At 41.5% G+C, this 6,391-nt stretch overlaps 1 pseudogene; it reads left to right on the top strand.

Annotated features, from left to right (window-relative positions):
- Window positions 1-2,948: 2,948 nt before the first annotated feature.
- On the top strand, window positions 2,949-3,532 carry LOC113887202 (annotated as a pseudogene).
- The last annotated feature ends 2,859 nt before the right edge of the window (window positions 3,533-6,391 follow it).

The following is a 6,391-nucleotide window of genomic DNA, read 5'->3' on the forward strand; positions in this document are numbered from 1 at the left end:
GAAGGCCCCCTTCATGGATCACAGCCTTGTCATGGCAAAGGGGCTTGTATAACTCAATGAAGCTATGAGCCATGCCATGCAGGGCCACCCAAGATGGAAGGGTCATGGTGGAGCATTCTGATAAAATGTGATCCACTGGAGGAGGGAATGGCAAACCACTCCAGTATTCTTGCTCCGAGAACCCCTTGGACAGTATGAAAAGACAAAAAGATATGACACCAGAAGATGAGCCCCCCAGGTCAGAGGTGTCCAATATGCTACTGGGGAAGAGTGGAGGACAGTTACTAATAACTCCAGAAAGAAAGAAATGGTTGGGCCAAAGCAGAAATAATGCTCAACTGTGGATGTGTCTGCTGATGAAAGTAAAGTCTGATGCTGCAAAGAACAATATTTGCATAGGAAGCTAGAATGTTAGGTCCATGAGTCAAGGTGAATTGGAAGTGGCCAAGCAGTAGATGGCAAGTCTGAACATCGACATCTTAGAATCAGTAAACTAAAATGGACGGTAATAGGAGAATTTAATTAAAATAACCATTACATCTACTACTGTGGGCAAGAATCCCTTAGAAAAAATGAGGTAGCCCTCATAGTCAACAAAGAGTCCAAATGCGGTCAAAGTGAAAGTCCCTCAGTCGTGTCTGACTCTTTGCTACCCCATGGACTGACTATACAGTCCATGGAATTCTCCAGGCCAGAAAACTGGAGTGGGTATCCTTTCCCTTCTCCAGGGAATCTTCCCAACCCAGGGATTGAACCCAGGTTTCCCGCATTGCAGGTGGATTCTTTACCAGCTGAGCCACAAAGTACTTGGATGCAATCTCATAAATGACAGAATGATCTTGGTTAATTTCCAAGGCAAGCCATTTAACATCACAGTAATCCAAGTCTATGTCCCAACCACTAATGACAAAGAAGCTGAAGTTGAATGGTTCTATGAAGACATACAAGACCTTCTAGAACTAACAGTAAAAAAAGATGTCCTTTTCATCATGAAAGTGTTAGTCACTCAATCATGTCCTACTCTTTGCAGCCCCATGGACTGTAGCCTGTTAGGCTCCTCTGTCCATGGAATTTTCCAGATAAGAATACTGGAGTGGGTTGCCATTTCCTTCTCTAGGGGACCTTCCCAACCCAGGTATCAACCTTATATCTCATGTCTCTGGCATTGGTGGGTGTGTTCTTTACAACTAGTGCCACCTATCATGGGGGACTGGAACACCAAAGTAGAAAGTCAAGAGGTACCTAGAATAACAAGCAAGTCTGGCTTTGGAGTACAAAATGAAGTAGGGCAAAGGCTAACAGTTTTGTCAAAAAAAACAGACTGGTCATAGCAAACATCCTGTTCCAACAACACAAAAGACGACTCTACACATGGACATCACCAAATGATCAGTATCAAAATCAGATTGATTATGTTCTTTGAAGCCAAAGATGGAGAAGCTCTGTACAGTCAGCAAAACAAGACCTGGAGCTGACTGTGGCTTGTATCATGAGCTCCTTATTGCAAAATTCAGGCTTAAATTGAAGAAAGTAGGGAAACCACTAGGTCATTCAGGTATGACCTAAATGACCGTGGAAGTGACAAATCGATCCAAGGGATTAGATCTGGTGGACCGAGTGCCTGAAGAACTGTGGACAAAGTTTCATAACATTGTACAGGAGGCAGTGATCAAAACCATCCCACAGAAAAAGAAGTGCAAGAAGGTGAAGTGGTTGTCTGAGGAGACTTTACAAATAGCTGAAGAAAGAAGAGAAGTGAAAACAAGGGAAAAAGGGAAAGATATATTCAACTGAATGCAGAGTTTCAGAGAATAAATAGCAAGAAGAGATAAGAAGGCCTTCTTAAGCGAATAATGCAAAGAAACAGAGAAAAACAATAAAAGACTAGCAATCTCTTCAAGAAAATTGAAGATAGCAAGGGAACATTTCATGCAAGGATGGGCATGATAAAAGACAGAAACTGTAAGGATCCAATGGAAGCAGAAGAGATTAAAAAGAAATGGCAAGAATCCACAGAAGAACTATACAAAAAAGGTCTTAATGACCCAGATAACTATGATGGTGTGATCACTCACCTAGAGCCAGACATCATGGAGTGTGAAGTCAAGTGGGCCTTAGGAAGCAGTACTACGAGCAAAGCTAGTGGAGGTAATGGAATTCCAGCTAAGCTATTCCAAATCCAAAAAGATGATGCTGTTAAAATGCTGTACTCAATATGTCTGCAAATTTGGAAAACTCAGCAGTGGCCACAGGACTGGAAAATGTCAATTTTCATTTCAATCACAAAGAAGGGTAGTGCCAAGGAATGTTTAAACTACCAGACAATTGCACTCATTTTTCATGCTAGGAAGGTTACGCTCAAAATCCTTCAAGCTAGGCTTCAGCAGTACGTGAACCAAGAACTTCCAGATGTACTAGCTGGAAAGGTAGAGGAACCAGAGATCAAATTGCCAACATTTGTTGGATCATAGAGAAAGCAAGGGAATTCCAGAAAAACATCTACTTTTGCTTCATTGACTATGTTAAAGCCTTTGACTGTGTGGATCACAACAAATTGTGGAAAGTTCTTAAAGAGATAGGAATACCAGACCACCTTATCTGCCCCCTGAGAAACCTGTATGTGGGACAAAAAGCAACAGAACCTTACATGGAACAACTGGCTGGTTCGAAATTGGGAAAGGAGTACAACAAGGTTGTATATTGTCACCTGTTTTACTTCTATGCAGAGCACATTCTGGAAAATATCAGGCTGGATGAATCACAAGCTAGAATCAAGATTTCCAAAAGAAATATCAATAACCTCAGATATGCAGATGACACCACTTTAATGGCAGAAAGTGAAGAGGAACTAAAGAGTTTCTTGATGGTGTGACAGAGGGGAGTGAAAAAGCTAGCTTAGTTTTTTTTTTTTTTTTTTTCAGGTGAGTGGCCTGAGATGACCTCTAAAAATGGTGCGCTATTCACTCAACCCAGAAAACCCCACAAAATCACGCAAATCAAGAGGTTCAAATCTTCGTGTTCACTTTAAGAACACTCGTGAAATTGCCCAGGCCATAAAGGGTATGCATATCTGAAAAGCCACCAAGTGTCTGAAGGATGTCACTTTAAAGAAGCGATGTGTGCCATTCCGTCGCTACAACGGTGGAGTTGGTAGGTGTGCACAGGCCAAACAGTGGGGCTGGACGCAGGGTCGGTGGCCCAAAAAGAGTGCTGGATTTTTACTACGCATGCTCAAAAATGCAGAGAGTCATGCTGAACTTAAGGGCTTAGATGCAGATTCTCTGGTCATTGAGCACATCCAAGTGAACAAAGCCCCAAGATGCAGCGCAGGACTTACAGAGCTCACGGTCGGATCAACCCCTACATGAGCTCTCCCTGCCACATTGAGATGACTCTTACTGAAAAACAACAGATTGTTCCTAAACCAGAAGAGAAGGTTGCACAGAAGAAAAAGATATCCCAGAAGAAACTGGAGAAACAAAAACTTATGGCCCGGGAATAAATTCCGCAAAAAATAAATGCAAACAAAAGTTAAAAAAAAAAAAAAGCTAGCTCAAAACTCAACATTCAAAAAACGAAGATCATGGCATCTCACTTCATGGCAAATAGAAGGGAAAACAATGGAAACAGTGACAGACTTTATTTTCTTGGGCTCCAAAGTCACTGCAGATGGTGACTGCAGCCATGAAATTAAAAGATGCTTGCTGCTTGGAAGAAAAGCTATGACAAAACTATACCACATATTAAAAAGCAAAGATATCACTTTGCCAACAATATATGTCTAGTCAAAGCTATAGTTTTTCCATATGTAATGTATGGATGGGACAGTTGGACCATAAAGAAGGTTGAGCATCAAGGAATTGATGCTTTCAAATTGTGGTGCTGGAGAAGACTGTTGAGAGTACAAAAGACTGCAAGGAGATCAAGCCAGTCAATCCTAAAGAAAATCAACCCTGAATATTCATTGGAAAGATTGATGCTGATTGGAGCTCCAATAACTTTGGCCACCTGATGTGAAGAGCCAACTCACTGGAAAAGACACTGATGCTGGGAAAGATTGAGGGCAGGAGGAGATGGAGGCGACAGAGGATGAGATGGTTGAATAGCATCACCAACTCAATGGACATGATTTTCAGCAAACTCTGGGAAATAGTGAAGGACAGGGAAGCTTGATGTGCTGCAGTCCATGGGGTCACAAAGAGTTGGACACAACTCAGTGGCTGAACAACAACAACAAAAGCAAGAAGGTATAGAGACAAGCAATGAGGATTAAGGACAGGACTTTCAAATATGCCAACTTTAAAAATACACATGAAAGACTATGTATAGGGGCATAAGTTAGGAATTTGGGGTTAACAGATACACACTACTGTATATAACATATATAAATAATAGGACCTACTGTATAACACAGGGGAACTATGTTCAATATCTTATAATAACTATAATGGAAGAGAATCTGAAAAGAATCATGTGTGTGTGCGTGCTAAGTCTTTTAAGTCGTGTCCGACTCTGCGACCCCATGGATTGTAACCTGCCAGGCTCCTCTCCATGGGGATTCTCCAGGCAGTAAAACTGGAATGGGCTGCCATGCCTTTCTCCAGGGGATCTTCTCAACCCAGGGATCAATCCCACATCTCTTATGCCTCCTGCATTGGTTGGTGGGTTCTTTACCACTGGCACTACCTGGGAAGCCTGAAAAGTGCATATATATATATATAAGCAGAATCACCTTACTGTTTATATGAAACTAACACACACTGTAAATCAAATATACTTCAATTTAAAAAGACTATAGATAATGCAGCAATGAAGACTGAGAAGAAGCAGACAGTTAAAGAGGTCGGAGGTGAGCCATGTTAGGAGACAATCATGAGAACCAAGGTAGGTTTTCAAAAGGCAGTAGTACTTAGCACAAATGGTGTAGAGAAGACGTCCAATCAAAGAAAGATTGCAAATGCCCCTGTGGCTTCTGCCCTGACGATTGCCCGTACAATTAGCATAGTAGCAGAAGCCTGGTAGCTGTGGTCTGAGGAGTAACTGAGAGGAGAGGAAATGGAGGCAATGAATTAGACCACTCTTTCAAGGTTAGCTGAGGCTCAACACATGAAGATACTAGCTGAAAGAAAATAGATGCTCAAGAGAGAGTTTTTAGAAGATGAGATTTGTGTGTGTGTGTGTGTGTGTGTGTGTGTGTGTGTGTGTGTGTAATCTCAGGGGAAGAAGCCAGCAGAGATTGAAGAGACAACAAAGAAGCAGGCATGATGATTGCATCCAGAACACAGAAAGAAGAATTAGCCTTTTTCAGGAAAAGGAATACTCTTCTCAGAGCAAAAGGAAAGAGAGAGGGACTAGGAGATGCAAAAAAGCTTGTGATTCTGGAAGGGGAGCTCATAACTTATGGCCTCTATTCAAAAAAGGGGCAAATGTTTAGAATTGTGGCCAAGGGAAATGGGAGAGAGCTGAATAGAAATAAAAAGATCAACAGTGTTCAGAAAACAACTAAAGTTAGAAATCACACATTTGTAGTGGTATCCATTTGACGGGCATCCAATTCTTCTCTAGAAGTTCTGGCAGAAGAACAGAGGAGGCAGATTTTTCAGTTGAATCAGGGTTTGGGGATTTTCAAGATAAGTGTGATAGATAGGTAAGAGAGCTTGGGGGGTAAAGTTATACTGGTCAGAATGGTCAACCACAGAAGCCAGAATGTATAGGAAAAGAAGCAAGGATGGAGGATTGCTAATAAATTAGGAGAATGATGGGGTTAAGGGTGTGAAGTTATAATGAGATAAAAGAGGTATGCAAGTAGGGAAGTATGAGAGCTAGAAGATTGTAGTGGGACTCTTGGGATGACAGAATTCAGAAGTAATGAGATTCTAGGTGATACAAAGGTCAGGATATGACCATGAAGTTGGTTTTCTGAAGTTTAGTGGAAATGAAAGTCATTAGAATTGAGGATGTCAAGGATCTGTGAGGCCAGGACAATAGTCCTTGTTCCAGCTTGTAATGGAAATCTTAATGTTCATTGCAATCCTGACACACTAGAATCACCTGGGAGCTTTAAAGAAATCTATGCTAACATCCACAGACATTCAGATGCAATTGGTTTGAGTTGGTCCTAAGCATAAGTATTTTTTTAAGTTTTCCAAGTGATTTCAGGTTGAGAACCACTGGGCTATAGAAATGGGTGGAATCATCTGCATGCATTTTGAAATCAGCCAGTGGACAACAGCAGTTGAAATAGGAAAGGGGTATATAAACCAGAGGGAACCAAAATCCTCTAAGAATGTGGGAGAGTAGATGACAGCGATGGTGGAAGGAGGAGGATAGAGGGTGATATAATACCAGATGGAAAGAGTATTGAAGGAGAAAGTGGTTTTACACAATAGTG

Source organism: Bos indicus x Bos taurus, chromosome X (assembly GCF_003369695.1).
Source record: "Bos indicus x Bos taurus breed Angus x Brahman F1 hybrid chromosome X, Bos_hybrid_MaternalHap_v2.0, whole genome shotgun sequence".
In the NCBI taxonomy this organism is placed as follows: Eukaryota; Metazoa; Chordata; class Mammalia; order Artiodactyla; family Bovidae; genus Bos; species Bos indicus x Bos taurus.